The sequence below is a fragment of the Coenobita brevimanus genome, chromosome 6, assembly GCF_032717465.1.
Source record: "Coenobita brevimanus isolate Jiangsu-jjx chromosome 6, ASM3271746v2, whole genome shotgun sequence".
NCBI lineage: Eukaryota > Metazoa > Arthropoda > Malacostraca > Decapoda > Coenobitidae > Coenobita > Coenobita brevimanus.
In genome coordinates, this window is record NC_136959.1 from 61,163,739 (window position 1) to 61,182,124 (window position 18,386).

Consider the following 18,386-nt stretch of genomic DNA (forward strand, 5'->3'; position numbering starts at 1 on the left):
AAATTAAGTTGCAAAAACACAAGGAAACTTTCCCTCTCACAGCCCTGTTATATTTCTTACATTTTTCCCAGCTGCTTGGACGCGTCTTCTCTTTTCTTCAGCTATTCCAAACTTTCTCTACTTTCCTCTTCTGATTTACATTTTAGATTAGTTCCCTAGAATGAAGAAAAAGGCGATGGAGTTTTTTTTCTCCCTGTCTATTTCTTGTTATTCTATACTTCTCTATTTTCATCCTCGACTTGAACTACATCTTAAGACTGATTGCCTAGAAAAAAAAAAAGCATGTCTTCCTCTTATCCCTTTTTCTTCTTTTATCCTGCCCTCTTTTCTTCAGTCATAGATTTCTCCATTTTTCCCAGCAAGGGAAAAAAAATCCAAAGGAAATAATAACTGGAGGAAAATGTTGCAAAGAAAGCTATGACTTATGCATAAGGCAAGAAAGCAACCCCTTCATTAGCACACACGCACACGGCCGCACACAGGGAGCACTCAAGGTTACCCTCACGCACACACACTGAAGCTATCCTACCCTGCCTCACGAACACACACACACACACACACACACACACACACACACACACACACACAATCCAACCACCTCACATGCATTCAAACTCTCTCTCTCTCTCTCTCTCTCTCACTCACGCAAATCACCCTGCCACTAAGGTAAAAATTTCAATAAGTTCTGAGGAAGTCGAGGGCCCTGATTGAGGCAACAAGGAAAAAGGGAAATTCTGAGCTTTCTTCCCTTGTTTTCTTTCAATCTAATTTTTCTTTATTTTCTTTACCTAACTTTCATGATCCCTAAATTTCCTGTTATTCTCCCTGACATAATCCTCTGTTTTCTTATTTCATTTATTCACTTTTTATTTTTTTTTTCCATCAACGTCTCTGTTCTAATGTCTGAAAAGTTGGCAGTTGTCTTTAGGAGTTACTGTATGACCACATCTCTGACGGTGTTGTAGGATAGCATAAGCATATTAGGACAGGTGAACTGATAGGACAGGTGAGATGGCAGGACAGGTAAGGTGGTTGGACAGGTGAGGTGGCAGGACAGGTAAGGTGGTAGGACAGGTGAGGTGGCAGGACAGGTGAGGTGGCAGGACAGGTGAGGTGGCAGGACAGGTGAGGTGGCAGGACAGGTGAAGTGAATAGTAATATAAGACAGTATATTATCCCCTGTGGCGGGGGGGACACACCCTGGCCGCATTATGGGGTGGTACTACTACTCTGCGGCCAGGTTGTGTTAGGAAGAATACTGCCACCGTATTCCCTGCGTGTCGTAAAAGGCGACTAAAAGGGGCGGGGTGAGGGGACTAGGGACCCCCTCCTCTGTTTTTTAGTTCCTAAAAAGAGACAGGCCAGAGAAAGGGATGGGGGATGGAGTTATCCCCGTACCCTGAAGATTGGGTCTATGAATGTGCGTGGATGTAGTACGATTGAGGCTAAAAGGGAGGAGATTGGGAGAATGTTTGTGAGAAGAAAGTTGGATGTGTTAGCTTTGAGTGAAACGAAGATGAAAGGGAATCTATGTTTGGAAGTGTGAATGGAAGATTGTCAGGTGTTGATAGAGGAAGGGCAAGAGAAGGTGTGGCCTTGTTAGTGAGTCCGGAAGCACAGCAGTGTGTGATTGAATGGAAGGAGGTGTCATCGAGACTGATGTGGGTGAAAGCAGAATTTGAACGTGAGTTGTGGGTGTTTGTGAGTGCATATGGGCCTGGTAGTGATAGGGATGAAGAAGAGAGGGTGTCTTTCTGGAATGTTGTTGATGTGTGTCTGCAGAGTTTTGGAGCGAATGTGAATGTGTGGTAATGATGGGAGATCTGAATGCTAGAGTGGGAAATGTAGCAGTTGAAGGCGTAGTTGGTATGCATGGTGTGCCTGGAAGAAATGAAAATGGGGAACGAATGATAGCGATGTGTGTTGAGCGAGAGATGGTGATTGGGAATACGCTGTTTGAGAAGAAAGATATTTATAAGTATACATGGGTGAGACAGGAGGGTGGAAGGGTTGTTGATAGAGCTTTGATGGACTATGTGGTTGTGTCTAGGAATGTAATAGGAAGATTGTTGGATGTGAGAGTTCTAAGAGGGGAGGGTGGAGGTATGTCTGACCACTACCTGGTGGAGGGAAAGTTAAGAGTAGGTAAGAGATGGGTGAGAGCTAGGAGGGTTAGGTGTGGCAGGGAGGTTTTGAAAGTGAGTCAGTTGGATAAAAGAGAGAAAAAGATAGAGTATCAGGAGAAATTGAAAGATGAGTGGAGCGCAGTGAAAGATCGGGAAAATGGCAGCGTGGAGGAGGAATGGCAGTTGTTTAAGAGTGCTGTGGTGGGGCATGCAGAAGAGGTGTGTGGTGTGAGACGTGTGGGTGGTGGTGTAAGAAAAGGAAGTGAATGGTGGTGCGAGGAAGTAAGTATGGCTGTGGCCGAGAAGAGACGTGCATATGAAGTGTGGCTGCAGAGGAAGGATGAGATGTCATATGAAAGGTATAAGGAAAAGAGGAATAGAGCGAGAAGGGCTGTGCGTGATGCTAAAGTGACAGCAGATGAGAAGTGGGGTAGGCGGCTGACAGAGAATTTTCAACAGAATAAGAAAATGTTTTGGAAGGAGGTGAAAAGGGTGCGAAAGGGAGAGTCTGGGAAGGAAGAACGAGTAAAAGCAGAGGATGGAAGGATGTTAACTGAGATGGATGCAGTAAGGAAGAGATGGGCAGAGTATTTTGAAAGATTATTAAATGTAGAGGAGGAAAGGGTGGCTGAGATTGTGGCGGATGGAAGGGTGCAAGGAATAAATGTGTTGGGAGAGTTGAATGATTCTTTGATCACGAAGGAGGAAGTGGAGAAGGCAGTAAAGGAGATGAAAACAGGGAAAGCTGCAGGTATGGATGGGTGTGCTGTGGAATGCCTGAAGGGTGGTGGAGTGACTATTGTTGACTGGTTAGTAAGATTGTTGAATGTGTGCTTTGAGAAAGGTATGGTGCCAATTGACTGGGCAAGTGCTTGTGTGGTCCCGTTGTATAAAGGCAAGGGTGATAAGTATGAATGTACTAGCTTTAGGGGTATAAGTCTGTTGAGTGTTGTAGGTAAGGTGTATGGTAGAGTGTTAATTATGAGAGTTAGAGAGGGTACAGAGGGAGTGATTAGTGATGAGCAGTGTGGCTTTAGGAGAGGGAGGGGATGTGTTGATCAGGTGTTTGCTGTGAGACAAGTGTGTGAAAAGTATTTAGCTAAAGGCAAGGATGTGTTTTGGGCATTTATGGATTTAGAGAAAGCGTATGATAGAATTGATAGGGAGGCTTTGTGGACTGTTTTAAGATTGTATGGACTTGATGGTAGGTTACTAAAAGGGGTGAAAAGTTTTTATGTAAATAGTAGAGCATGTGTAAGAGTGGGAAATGCTGTGAGTGATTGGTTTCCCGTGAGAGTGGGGCTGCGACAGGGATGTGTGATGTCACCTTGGTTGTTTAATATTTACATGGATGGTGTTGTAAGGGAGGTGAATGCAAGAGTTTTAGGTGGTCTGAGTCTGGTAAATGTTGATGGTGGAGATTGGAATCTGAAGCAGCTGCTGTTTGAAGATGATACTGCACTGGTGACTGATTCAGAGGAGAGATTGAGACAGTTGGTAGAGGAGTTTGGAAGGGTGTGTGAAAGGAGGAATTTGAAAGTAAATGAGAATAAGAGTAAAGTGATGAAGTGTACGAGGTTGATAGATGGTAGGGGGATGAATATAGTTTTGAATGGTGAGTTGCTTGAGGAGGTAGATTGTTTTAAATATCTAGGGTCACATGTTGCTGTGGATGGAAGAATAGATGCAGAAGTGAAGTCTAGAATAAATGAAGTAGGAAAGGTGCTGGGAGGAATGAAAAAAGTGTTTAAATGTCGTTCGCTTAGAATGGATGTAAAGAGAAGGCTGTATGAGGGTGTTGTGGTACCGACTGCATTATGTGGGGCTGAAACATGGAATATGGGTGTAGCAGAGAGGAAAAGTTTGAATGTAATGGAGATGAGGTGTCTGAGGAGTATGTGTGGAGTGACGCGTATGGATCGGGTGCGAAATGATGAAGTGCGAAGGAGAACTGGAGTTGTTCAGGAGATGGCTGGTAGAGTTGAGCAGAGGGTGTTGCGATGGTTTGGGCATATGGAGAGAATGGATAATGAGCGATTGGTGAAAAAGATAACTAGATCTGATGTGAGAGGTGTAAGGCTGAGAGGAAGACCACGAATAGGATGGATGGATAGTGTGAAGAGAGCGCTGGATGCGAGAGGGATGTCTGTCGAGCAAGGAAGAGTGGCTGTGCGTGACAGAAATAAATGGAGAGAAATTGTGAATAAATAAGTGATGACGCAGCCCTGAGGGGATATTCTCCCGCATTTGGTCTGATCAGCTAGTCAGGTCAGGTGCGGGTAAGGGGATGGGTATGTTATGATGTGGCAGGGGTAAACCAGCTCTGCTGTCGGGCCCTGCTGCGGATGTCACTGATTGCATTGCGTAGTTGACCCTTGTGCGGTGTGGTGCGGTGAGGATCTGTCCGTTCTCCCCTTTGGGGCTAAGATGTGAATGAATGTGTTTAAATGGATAAGTAAATGGAGAGTGTGTCGTCCTGTCTCGGCTACCTCCCTTTCCTTGGGGGAAGCAGCCTAGGTATATAGATAGATAGATAGATATTATCAACAGTATTGCTAGTCTGGAGGATCGATTGAAGCAGAGTATGGAGCAGCAGTGTGTTGAGAGAGAGAGAGAGAGAGAGAGAGAGAATGAAAAATTGCATTATAAATCATCTGACCATTTAGTATGTGAGAATTCTCCACCTCATTCACACACTCTCTCCTACTCAATCTCTCATTTACCATTCTCTCCTTTAGATGAAAATGTGCCTTCACATAATTTTCCGCCAATACAGAGGGTGACACACACACACACACACACACACACAGTATATCACCACCAAGTTTGGAAGGCATGCAAGTCAAAGTGAAGATTATGGGAGTTCAGAGGTTGCCATCACCATACCCTCATTTGCATAATTATCTCACCTTGCCATTTAAAACTCCTTCACCCCGAGAACTTAATTCCTATTTTATTATTACTACTACCAGACGATTTTCTTCAGCTTAGGAAGGCAGTCCAGTAATGTGAAGGGGTTAATGAAGGCCATACCTAACCTATCCTATAAATCTTGAAGGCGCAGCTACGCTGAATTAAGACGCCTCAAGACGAAAGGAAAATTATAAACAGGACACCACTATGTCACCACAGTGAAGGGATTAATCTTTAACTTTTTACTTCATTATTATTATTATCATTATTATTATTATTAGTAGTAGTAGTATTTGTCCTAGCTATACCCCCTCTAACCTTTCGGTCTGCATGTATCACTGTCATTCATTCACCTGTCATACTTTTTCATCCATTTCTTACCATGCTTCTTAACCTTTTCACAGATCCTGCAGACAACATAGAGGATTCCCACGCCAAGTGATGGTTAGTTTCTAATGATAAAGTATCTGTTTCAACTCAGTCATAACGTTTTTTACATTTGCATCAGAACAATCGGACACACACACACACACACACACACACACACACACACACACACACACTCCCTCCCTCCACCCCCCCCTCTCTACTTCCAGTCTGTTTCACCTGTGTTCGTTTAATTCTCTCTCTCTCTCTCTCTCTCTCTCTCTCTCGACCCTTCGCCCTCCCTCGCTCTTTAACCTTTAACTAATTCCTCCTCCCTTACAATCTCTCTTCCCTACTTCCACGCATCATTTTCCAGTCTTACATTCTTTTTATTTAATTTTCCTTTAATTCACTCATTTTCCCTCTTCCCCCGTACGTTTCCTAATTACCATCATTATCCTCCTCCTGTTAATTACCTCTTCAATTTATCATCATCATCATCAATGAACCCCACATAAAACAACTCATTTTTTTCTCTCAAACTCTCATATTTTTATTTATTTATTTATTTCCAATTCCTTCCCTACCAAATTACATAATCATTTTTCTTCTTTTTCTCCTCTTTTCACTTCTCTATTTATATATGTGTTCTTTCATTCATTTTCCTTTCCCATCAAACATCTGTATCAATATTTTTAATCCTCTCTCTCTCTCTCCTCAGTTTATGCCCAAGTACACTAAATCCTAAGCACAAAATGGGTCAGAATAGGTCATAGGTCATTCCCTCGCACCCTACCTCGACCTTTGACCTAAGACGCAAAAACATGGGTGCACGAAATTTACCGACAAGCTTGCATTATTATGTTCCATGGTTAATTAATTTCTCTGGTGTGGCGGTGATGATATGTTGGTTAATTTAGGTAATTCCTGGTAGTGTATTCATTTTTACTTCATTACTAGGTTTCAGGTCTCTCTCTCTCTCTCTCTCCAAACAAGTAAGTCTCGGGTGATTAGGTTACCTGGGGGAAGACAAACAAGTATGGGAATGCCACCATCCAACCTCACCTGTCCGTACGACCTTACCTGTCCTATCACCTCACCTGTCCGCACGACCTTACCTGTTCTACCACCTAACCTGTCCTATGACCTCACCTGTCCCAGCTCCCTCAACTGTTCTACCCTTCACCTGTCCTATCTCCATCGCTTGTCCTACCTCCCTCACCTGTCCCACCTCTTCACTTGTCCTATGACCTCATCTTTCTACCTTACCAGTCCTGCCTCACCTGTCCTGTCACCTCGTTTATTCTAATCGACCTGTTTAGCTAATGAGAAATGTAAGAGGTTAGACAGTCTGTTCCCTGAGGCCCAGCCGTCGTCCTACGTGACACATATATATAAAGTTTTCTGACACAAACATACATACATATACATACATACAAACATACGTACATAGTTTCATTCTCGCTTAGTCACCCACACACGCACAAAAACAAACAGACAAACATGCAGATACACACACACACAAGTACACAAACAACTTCTTAACTAACAAGGATGACATTTTACTTTCCCCAGGTGACAAGTAGACTCTCCACGCTAATTAGGCCAGACAGGTATTCCCTTGTCTATTCCATTGGGAAATGAGTAATTTTTTATCAGACTTAAGCCAGGTGTGTGTGTGTGTGTGTGTGTGTGTGTGTGTGTGTGTGTGTGTGTGTGTGTGTGTGTGTGTGTGTGTGTGTAACCTCACCACATACGCTCATGGTTCAATCACTATGACTTGAAGATTTTTTTTTTTACGTGTTATTTCCGGAAGCTCACCGGCAGAATATGACAATACTATAGCCCAGCATCCTTCCTATAGCACTTCTTCGTAACTAGCACCATAATCTAGTACAGTATTAGTCTCTTGCTATAGCACATTATTTAAGACGGAGAGATGGTAATTTTACGCTAAGTTGTACCAAACAGAGTGTTGTGTTAATCTGTTGCTAAAGATATGTATTAAGGTAGAGACGGTAACGTTACGCCAAATTAAAGAATGTAGAGTCAATTTTACGCCCAAGTTAAAGTGAAAATAAGTAGAGTCAATTTTAAGCCAAAATGAACACAGTATAGTCAATCTCTCTCTCTCCATTCCCCCCACAAAGACAAATTCAGAAGCCGAGTGACTGCCTAATTAGTCAAACGCAGTGATCCCGTTTCCCTTCAATTGGCCACCGGCATAATTACTTCTGCTCAGTCTTCCCGGCCCAATCATTCAGGTCTCCACTTCACTGTCGACCGATGTTTTAACAGGAATGTGTGTGTCTTTGTCTCCTCTAAACACACACACACACACACACACACACACACACACACACACACACACACACACACACACACAACGAACTGAAGGATGGTAAGACTGAGCGATAGCCAGACAGACACGAAAAAACACAAACACACGCACATCCCGAAAACAAGCACGCTTCAAGAAAACAAACGAAAAGAAAACCCTACCAACAAAAACAAGAGCTCCAATCAGGCCTTACCTGCCACCAGCCGCCACCTACCAGTCACCAGCGCACCTCTCTCTCTCTCTCTCTCTCTCTCTCTCTCTCTCTCTCTCTCTCTCTCACACACACACACACACACACACACACACACACACACACACACACACACACAATTAAAGAACATGATTATTAACAAAACTCTAACCTACCGCCACCCCCTCCACCTCCGTCTCACCGGTCTACCACTCACTCACCTGGTGGGAGTAAAAACAGAAGCACTAATCCTCTTTCCTCAGATCCTGCCTATCGCTATCATCATCAACATCAGCATCATCATCATTACTAACTTGGAAGGGGAATAAATATAACATTAATCTTCTTATGTCAAATCCATGTTATTATCATCATCATCATCATCATCACCATCAACAACACCTTCGTTTTCATATATCTTATGGGGACAAAATTTTAGCTAGTAATCTTCTTTAATTAAATCCAGCTTTCTACATACATGCCGCACCTATATTCACGCAAAGAAAATCATCATCATCATCATCATTATCCATTTGCATCATCAAAATCCACCACCACCACCACCACTACAATCATTATCATAATCAGGGAAAAATGATACTGCAGTACAATATCAAATAATGATAAAAATGAAATAAAAAACTACCAGGAAAGTAATCAGCTGACATGAATGCACACACAAATTAATAACACACCTTTTTAAATACAAACGAAAAGTGTGGGTTTGCATTTTTAATTACCATCGGGAATTTAGTGAATAATGAATCTCAAGCTTTCAAAGTAACCGATCTAAATAAAATACCCCAATGAATAAATAAATAAATAAATGGAGTGCAATGACGCTGAAGATACGGGTCTCTATAATCAATATGTTTACAGTTATTAAGGTGTGTGTGTCTCGTGTTTATGTTGTGAATGAACTAATGCTTGGAGGATATATTCAATTATAGGCTTCGTTTCCCAGTATCAACTTTTTTTCTCCCCTCACACCCTAAACAAGGTAACTGTGAGCTCTTTTCGTCCTTGCCTTATATGCAAGAAGAAAATTTGGACCTTATAAGTATGGTAATATTTAAGTAGGAAGCAATGTCTGTTTTTTCTTACATTCTTTTAGACGGACACATAGACAGATGGACAGACAGACAGTAGGTATATTTTGAGAGAGAGAGAGAGAGAGAGAGAGAGAGAGAGAATCTTACATTATAATCCCTGTAAGCAATTCCATAAATTCCTCACCTCATCTGATTACCAAAAGAGGGGAGGAAGGGGTACGGGTGGGGGGCTTCTCATTACAGGCAGAGTCAGGCAAAATGGTCTAGGGAGAGGATGCAGAGCCGTAGTAATTCCCTTTTCTGCCACTGAGCTACGTAATATAAAAATTGCTGTACAAAAACGAAAATCTGGGCCTGGTTAAGGTGCAAAAACTTATACTGAAAGGGTTAAATACTGTATTCCCCCCCCCCGTTCAAAAAGTATCTCAAATTACATAAAATCGTCTGGATGAATAAACCAGGAAAAATATATAATCGGAATGAAGCTAAAATTCCTTCAACGCCTAAGCAGGGAAGGAAAGGAAGGATGGGGAAGGAGGAGGAGGAGAGAGAGATCCCAAAGCATAAATCCTTCAGTCAATTTCCTTAATCGCGCGGGCTCATCCAAGGGGAGTGAGGGGAAATGAAGGACGCCAAACATTTATCACTCACTCACTCACACACACACACACACACACACACACACACACACACACACCTCGTTCATGCTGGGGAGTGATAGGTGAAGGACACGGCAATAATTATGCTTCCTACCTTCAGTGTCGGAAAAGTCTCAAACTATCACGATAATTGCCGACCTCTCTCACGACGGGAACCCTTTGTTACATCCTGGTTACATTAAGAACTGTATACACTCTGCTTTCTACCTGAACAAAGTGATTTTATCGTACTTTCTATTATGACAGTTTTCTCGTTAAAATGAAATTTACTATAAGAGTGGCAGTACCGAAGATGCCAACCCGATTATGCCAAAGGTAGCTGGCACCACGAGGTTCAGGTGCCCATCCATAATTTGTTGGGTGATAAGGACACTGTGGTTACCTGGATGATACAGTAATCTTGTATCCCAGGACACTGGGGTCAATAACCCTCCACAGGCTCAACGGCCTAAACTGTGAATATAAGCGTCGTGGCTAGGGGCTTCATGGCGCCTGCCCTCACTTTTACCTTTGCTCAGATTTGCATAACCTCGAAATTCATCTTCATCATGACCATAAATCATCACCGTCATCATCATCGTCACCATCATCATCATCATCATCATCCCCCCGGGCACTTTCACTACCATTCATCATCATTAAGATCTGTACCTTCATCACCTCCATCCTAACCTCAAATCTCATGCCCACACCCTGCCTTCCCATCAACTTCACCACCATTCATTTCAGCCCAAGATTCACCACTCCCATCCCTACGCTCGTAACTCCCCTCCTCGTGTCGATAGCCTCTGAGTTACCTGTGCGAGGCGGCCAGGTGAGAGGGGCTATAATTAGACACCTGGTCAGACAACAGCCTCCCGTTACTCACCTGTGTTTTTACGCATCTTCCTTTGCGTGGGTTTCAGAGAGGGGAGTGACTTATGCTTTGATGGTCCGTTTGTCTTCCTCCTTCACTCTGACTCTCTCTCTCTCTCTCTCTCCTTACTTCACTTTATAGTCCCCTTCAACATATCCACTTCACCCACTCACCCCTCACCCAACACACACAATCTACACCATCTGCACCCAACCCCTCCCCTACAAACACACGACGCAAATAAAAGGAAAACAAGCTCTGGGCGCCCTTCACTGAAGAATTCATATACTTTGGATCAAATATTCACGAAACCTCTCTCCCGAATCTTTCAAAACGCAGGTAACTCCAACAGGTTGGTTAGTTTGGGGACTAGCTTAGGGGAGAAAGGTACGGTATACAGGATGCTTAAGTGTATTCCCGTACTGTGTAAAGTATGATGCCTAGGTGTATTCCCGTAATGTATAAAGTATGTATAAAATATTGGGTATTAAGGGAGACGCCTTTAACACATATACATGACTGATTACATGTGAAAAAAAAATGCATGTGTATATCATTTAATCACTATACCCTTTTTACTCTAACCTGAACTAAAATTGCCATCTCCCCATCTTGAATGCTGAGTTGTAACAATAGATTAACTGTTGATTAAGGTGTTCGTCACGAAGTAGTGCTATGGAAGGGACGTAGAGCCTGAGTACTGCCCTACTCTGACACCCAGATACGTGAAATAAGCTACAGATGGGACGAAGATCTGGGCCAAATTGACGTGGGAGAAGTACAGTGCTCGTGTGTAAATGTTTTTGTGTGGATGACCTACGTATGACAAATTATTAATGTATGATCTCAGGTAGGCTGTACACATCTGTTCCTTATGCAGACTCAGAAGTACACAAGGCACCGTGTTGGGATCTACTATGCAACGGTGATTCTACTACGCAACGGTGATACTGCTCTGCAACGGTGATTCTACTATGCAACGGTGATTCTACTATCCAATGACGATTCTACTACGCAACGGTGATTCTACTATACAACGGTGATTCTACTATGCAATGGCGATTCTACTATGCAACAGTGCTTCTACCTCAATGCATCAAGGCCATTCAAGGTGGCAGCGTGTGGATTCCTATGTACTAAAAAAAACAATTACTTATAAGACTCTCCAGTGACCTTCTCAGACATATCTAAACTGGAGCAAACCATCCGTCGCAAACCTAAAAAAAAAATAATAATAATAAAATGAAAATATTAAAAAAAAGTCTCCCCACAGCACCGAAAAGATGAAGCTAATTAGGGGAAAATAATGATGTTTGCTACAGGTAAAAACAGGCAAACATCTCAAAAATAGGCGGGTTTATTCAGGTGAAAGGTGGATGTGGTGTAATGGAGGTGGTGGTGATGGTGGTGTTAATGACCGCGAGGACAATTAGGGAGGTGAGCAGGGTAAACAAGAGACCAGGGAACTACACGGTACTGATGATGATGATGATTGATGATGGTGGTGGTGGTGGTGATGAAGATAAGGATGATGATGATGATGATGATGATGATGATGTTGATGCTGGCCAGTAAGATAAGGATGATAATGGAGATAGATAAAGATGGTGGTGATGGCGGTAAAATAAATGTTAATAAAAAAATAAGGTGGGCATCAGCGGTGTATCAGAACAGGAGTAATACACCCTGTGAAGTAAGTCACTGTAGGATGGACGGTATGGACGCAGCGAATATTCAAATAAAAAGCTTTCCACTAGGAAGAGCATAATCAACAACTGCGATCACAAGAATTTACGATCGTTGAGGTAAACATGCAAGTGAAAGGAAGGAGTAGGAAGGAAGGACGTACATGCAGGGAAGAACGAGCAGGGTAAATGGAAAGTCCCCTCCCCCAAAACACACACACACACACACACACACACACACACACACACACACACACACACACACACCCTACCCCCAGAAAAAAAAAAATCCACCTCCAGGTACGTTGTTTACATGTCCCTCATCTCTTGGTAAACAGCCTCCATTAAATCTTAACTCTCTCTCTCTCTCTCTCTCTCTCTCTCTGTCCAGATTTTCGCTCTTTTACAGCTTATCTCACGTAGCTCGGTGGTAAAACAAGATACGGCTGCCCCCTATATCCTTTCCACAACACTTCCTCATGACTAGCACCATATTCTTGCGTTAATCTACAGTCGCAGCTCAGAGCTAACGATGGAAAGATGGCAGTTTTATGGAAAGAGAGTAAAAAAAAAATATACAGCATATATTATAATCAACTCACTCTCACCTATGAACCTGGTGTGGAGGCTATAAACATTCTTTAGATTAGAATATGTAGAACATTCTGTGACTAAGCTTTTTCTTAACTTATACAGCTACTATACACTTTCCAATCAAGATTAACTTTCCTCGGCTTAACCTTCGTAAAAGATTAGATGGTTAAGCTTTTTCTTCATTTACACAGCTATCATACACTTCCCGCTCAAAACAAGAGTATAATAAAATGAAAAATAAAACTATATAAAATATTTCTTTGGTGACCTGCTTATCGTACAAATTCCTTAGGCTCCTATGAATATGGGCTCAGGTGTGCTGGCGTTAATTACCGAGCTTTTTACCTATGCCAGTACAGGTGAGGTGCCCATACTGGCGACAGAAAATCATATCACTAATTCACTTTCACTTATGATCATTTATTCACTTACAAAATACTAGACAGTTACTACTTCGTCAATATTTAATAACTACAAATAACTACAAAGTCCTACGGTTAATTAGCTATATTTCTTACGCCCGAAAATTGAAATAAAATACATATCGCCATTTTCTCATAAAATGAGTGGTTTCCATCCAAGTTCAAAATTACCGTATTGCACTTCTGATATGGATTCGCAACCCCTGAAACGCCCGAGCTTCTGTAAACACACACACACACACACACACACACACACACATAAATGATGCTTCTCTTCCAACACAGGGAAAGATACGAATTACGTACTTTGTTATAAACTTACGAAGTACAGTAGTGTGTGTGTGTGTGTGTGTGTGTGTGTGTGTAATTCACCGGGTCGGTCAGGATCACTTGATGGTCGTGATCGGCAGCTTTTTACCCTCTCGGAAGGGAGCTGAGAGCTCATATAGTCCGATCTAAGGGCAAGGCTGTGACCTTCACACACGCACACACCCGTCCCCTTGCTCCAGGGGGACAGTAACCACCCACTTCGTCAGTGAAACTTTTCGCAACCTGAGCGAGGCGCGAACTCCCGTCTACCAGATGTGTGTGTGTGTGTGTGTAATTCACCGGGTCGGTCAGGATCACTTGATGGTCGTGATCGGCAGCTTTTTACCCTCTCGGAAGGGAGCTGAGAGCTCATATAGTCCGATCTAAGGGCAAGGCTGTGACCTTCACACACGCACACACCCGTCCCCTTGCTCAAGGGGGACAGTAACCACCCACTTCGTCAGTGAAACTTTTCGCAACCTGAGCGAGGCGCGAACTCCCGTCTACCAGATGTGTGTGTGTGTGTGTGTGTGTGTGTGTGTGTGTGTGTGTGTGTGTGTGTGTGTGTGTGTGTGTGTGTTCTACATCAATAATAAAATCGCATGTCATTAGCCTAGATGGAACAGAATACCAGATTTGTCTCTATCACTGGAAAATTAAAAAAAAAAAAAATACCCGTAAAAATTATATATCAATATATACAAGTTACAAACAACGAAGAAGTTTTTTACCTGAGTGAAAAATGAAGAAAGCCCTTTAATCATAGAAATATATATATATATATATATATATATATATATATATATATATATATATATATATATATATATATATATATATATATATATGACGGTACATAACTAACAAAACAAATTACACTACTTTCTTGCGGTCGTTACGGCAGCTCTGACAGAATATGGCTGACCAGTGGACAGCAATGTGAAGGAAATGGGAAGGAAAAAATGAACTACTGGGAGGAAGGAGGGACAGTGAAGGAGGGGATGATGGCAAGTGGACGCTATGGAGGAAGAAAGGGGATGGAGAAAGAAGGTAGGTGGGTGGAGAGAGAGAGAGAGAGAGAGAGAGAGAGGTCGAAGGGAGATGGGTGGAGGGAGAGAGGGGTCGATGGGAGATGGGTGGAAGGAAAGAGAGGTCGAAGGGAGAGAAGTGGAGGGAGAAAGAGGAAAAGAGAGTGACTGAGAATGGAGATAGTAGGAAGGTGAAAGATGAACAGAAATTAGAGAGATGGGAGAATGAGAGTTGAGGGAAAAGGGAGAGTGAAAGAAGTGCAAGAGTGATGAAGGAGGGAGAGTCTGAGTGAAGGAGAGTGAGAGAGAAGAGAAAAGATATGGCAAAGTAGCGTGATAACTGACGATGAATGAAGTAAGGAGAATGATAGTAGAATGAATGTGAGGACTGATTGAGTGCGTAATGCGGTGAACATGGAAGACAGTGAAAGATGAGCGAGGACGTCGAATGAAGAGTGAATGTCGAGTGAAAGTGAAGCTGAGTAGTGTTCCAAGGTAGGGGGTCAAGTTAAATGCCCCCCCCCCATCTCTCTCTCTCTCTCTCTCTCTCTCTCTCTCTCTCACACACACACACACACACACACACACACACACACACACACACACACACACACACACATACAACCCATATTCAAACCCAACCCATACACAAACCTTATCCTCACACACACACGACACTCCCACAACCCCACCCCTTAAACCCCCCCTCCTCTCCCGCCCCCTTTCCACCTTCCAGCCTACACACTGAAGCCTTGAGCCCAAATTACCGAGGCTTTGAAAACAGGCCACTGGAGGGAAGAGGGGAGAATTATGTCCTTACCTGGTGGCACTAATGAGGGCACGAGGAAAACGGAAAATATTTTTGTTCACCATACAGTTCACCAAGTTGGAGGAGTGGAAAGGGGAGGGGGGATCATTAACCACTTCAACCCAAGGACGACCTTCATATCTACCTAACGTCAGATGATTATGTTAAGTTCAGGTGACTTTCTATTCCTTGAAGGGCGAAGTATATACCCGTGAACACCTCAAGGAGTAGTTGACGCTTCATCCCCATGTCCTTAACTCTGGATGACCCCTAATGATGATATTCAACTTGGGATATCCTCACTGCCTCAAGGATTTAACGCGGGAAGGTAAGGATCGAGTGATAAAAATGGTGTTCCTTCATCTTCATTAATCAGTAGTCATGATTTTTTTTTTATTTTTAATTACTGCTGCCATCAGATCATTTTTTTCTACCTGTCAGATCTCGAGGAATTAAATGATCAAAGAAAATATGAGAATTGAGGAACACCTATTTTCTTAGCTTCCCTTCATTTGTTCTACTTAATACACTCCCTTCCTCCCTTCCCCTACTTCTCATTCTCCACGCTTATAATTAACATCTCTCCTTTGCCTCATATTCCTGCTCTACACCCCTCGACTCTCTCTCTCTCTCTCTCTCTCTCCAACCCTCTCTTTCTCCCCCTTTTCCTCCCCACTCTCTCTCCGTCCCCAAGCCAGCTACTTCCACCATGAAAATCTACGGGCTCCACTCTCCAACTGTCGTAAACAAGCCAGCACAAAGCCCGCTCACTCGCTATTGTTCCCTCTGCTGTTGGTTTTATTTTCTGGCTATTATTATCTTCCCTCCATCTTTCTCCCTCCCCCTCCCCCCATCTCTCCTCCTCCCTCTCCCCCATCTCTCTCCCTCCCCCTCCCCCCATCTCTCCTCCTCCCTCTCCCCCATCTCTCTCCTTCCCCCTCATCCAATCCCCAAGAACAGGGAGTCTTGATCTTATTGTCTTTCTGTCTTGCTCACCTCTCTCTCTCTCTCTCTCTCTCTCTCTCTCTCTCTCTCTCTCAATGCATCTTCGCCTCCTTTCAACAACGTCCATCATTAACGAGATCTGGCATTTCATTAAGACATTTTCTTTCCTTCGTCAGTGTTAATTTATATATATGTATTCATTTATTCATTTACTGGGAAACTTGTCCCTTCAAAGAGAGAGAGAGAGAGAGAGAGAGAGAGAGAGAGAGCAGATTATTCATGGACGATTTTTCTTTATTTTTCATTAACCCCTTAAATACGACGGATTATTTTTCGTTATTTAATTCCAGACGATTTTATTTAATCTTAAGAAGGTTTGTAGTTCCTAAGATATTGCAATTTCCACCGACCCCTTCACTACGACGGGTCTCACCTGGTGGGGAAAAAGAATGAGGGGGAAACGTAATCGCACTGAAATGGTTTAATGCAATGACCAACAACAGCACTTCCTCCATTTCCTCAACCTCATTATCCATCCATTTTATTTCATTCTCACTCTTCACTCAAATTCATTCACTCACTCTCTCTATTCATTCACATTACGTCACTCAATACCACTGTTCATCCTTATTATTCACTCAGTCTCATTATTCATTCATACAGCATCGTTCAATCTCACTGTCCTCATATATATCGTTTCTGTCATCGTCATCACACCAAATACTTCACCTGAGTTCATTTATATTTTAACCATCATAGGTATCATCATCATCATCAATCATAATCGCCATCATCATAATTACTTCAACCAACATTCTTGGCGCAATCACCTCACCATCATCACCACTATAACCAATCATAATCACCATCATCATCACCCCAACATTCTTTTCGCTATCACCTTATCATCATCACCACCATCATCAATCAGAATCACCATCGCTATCATCATCACCTCAACCAACATCATCAATAATAATCAACATCGCTATCATCATCGCCTCAACCAACATCATCATTCATAATCACCATCACTATCATCATCACCTCAACCAGCATCATCAACCACAATCGCCATCACCATCATCGCCTAGACCAACATTCTTTTCGCCATCACCATCACCAACGCCATCCTCATCTTCATTCTCCTCCACACAAACCCGCCATCATTCTCAGTCTCCATCAACTCCCTCACCCTTCATCACCACACAGCCGTCCCCCTCCATCATTTTCACCATCATTTTCTTTACCACGCACTCTCACTAACGTCATCATCACTCACTCTTGCTCTCACCTTCATTGCCTCTCTCTCTCTCTCTCTCTCTCTCTCTCTCTCTCTTTCATCTTCCAATATTCAACGGATCTGGCCCCCTCTGCCTCTCCTTCTCTCTCTTATCCAAATATTCTCTCTCTGTCATCTCTCTCTCCCTCCTTCCACTCTCTCCTGGGCCCAATAAAGTTTACTGACGTTAAGTTACTGCAGTTTCTCTCTTCTTCCATGTATCTATTTTTATGCTTATCAATCTGTCTCTTTCAATTTATTTATCTGTCTATTTATGTCTTTTGGATCCTTCCCTCTTCCCCGTTTTCACTTTAGATTTCTGCTGTTTCTCTTCCTCTTCCTCCTCCTCCTCCTCCTCTCATCCTTCATGTTTTCTTTTATCGCCTCCCCAGCTCTCGAGTTTCCAGCCCATAACTCTCTCTCTCTCTCTCTCTCTCTCAGTGAAGCTGTTAAGGCGGCTGACTGAGATATCGCTTTATTGTGTGCCCGCTGACGACTTTAGTGCCCCCTCTCCATCGATCCGCCCTCGTTTTCTATGTGACTGAGAGCGGGTTCCAGCATCCGTTTTCTTTCGCGTAAACACAAGCTGCACCAAACAAAATCCACAAACTAATTCCGTATTCATGTATTCACTTCCTTCTCTTTTTTCTCACGTAGTGTCGCGCTTCCTTACTGAGTTCGTCGTTAAAATTCAGTACGATAACTTTTGTACCCTGTATGTGTCACTGTACCTCTTTGCTCTCATGTGCCATTTTTCTGCTTAGCCTTCAGTGACGACGTTCTGCAGCTTTGGGTTTGTAATGAACGGTA